Source organism: Rhinopithecus bieti, unplaced genomic scaffold (genome assembly GCF_001698545.2).
Source record: "Rhinopithecus bieti isolate Rb0 unplaced genomic scaffold, ASM169854v2 scaffold_78508, whole genome shotgun sequence".
Taxonomy (NCBI): Eukaryota; Metazoa; Chordata; class Mammalia; order Primates; family Cercopithecidae; genus Rhinopithecus; species Rhinopithecus bieti.
In genome coordinates, this window is record NW_016829854.1 from 1,048,203 (window position 1) to 1,049,181 (window position 979).

The following is a 979-nucleotide window of genomic DNA, read 5'->3' on the forward strand; positions in this document are numbered from 1 at the left end:
TATATATATATATATATATATGTATGTTGTTATTAATCTTATGGGACCACCATGGTATATGCAGTCTGTCATTGACCAAAATGTCCTTATGTGGTGTGTGACTGTAATTCACTTACCACACAATTCACCCGTTTAGTGTACAATTCAATGCTTTTTTAGTGTATTCGCAGTTGTGTAACCATCACCATCATTAATTTTAGTTTATTTTTTATTTTTATTTTTTGAGATGGAGTCTCACTCTGTCACCCAGGCTGGAGTGCAGTGACATGATCTCGGCTCACGGCAATCTCCACCTCCCAGCTTCAAGCGATTCTTCGGCCTCAGCCTCCAGAGTAGCTGGAATTACAGGTGCCCACCACCACGCCCAACTAATTTTTGTATTTTTAGTAGAGGCAGGGTTTCGCTATGTTGGCCAAGCTAGTCTCCAACTCCTGACCTCAGGTGATCCTGAGGTCCCTCTCCACCTGGCTGTGTGGTATCTCTCACCATATCTTGTTTCCTTCTGAACCCTTTTCCCAATTTGTAATTATGTATTTCTTTGCATTGGTCTCCCCAGTTAGACAGTGTTTCCTGCAGGCATGTGGGCCACAGCAATCAGCCACCATCATTAATTTTAAAACATTTTCAAGCCAGGCCCAGTGGCTCACTCCTGTAATCCTAGCACTTTGGGAGGCTGAGGCCAGTGGATCATTCAAGCTTAGGAGTTCAAGACCAGCCTGACCAACATGGTGAAACCCTGTCGCTACTAAAAATACAAAAAATTAGTTGGGCATGGTGGTGCACACCTGTAATCTCAACTACTTGGGAGACTGAGTCATGAGAATCGCTTGAACCCAGGAGGCAGGGGTTGCAGTGAGCCAAGATTATGCCACTGCTCTCCAGCCTGGGCGACAGAGGGAGACTCCATCCCCAAAACAGAATAAAAAATTTTTTATCACCCCAAGTAAGCATTACCAGTCACTCCCCATTTTCTTTCAAC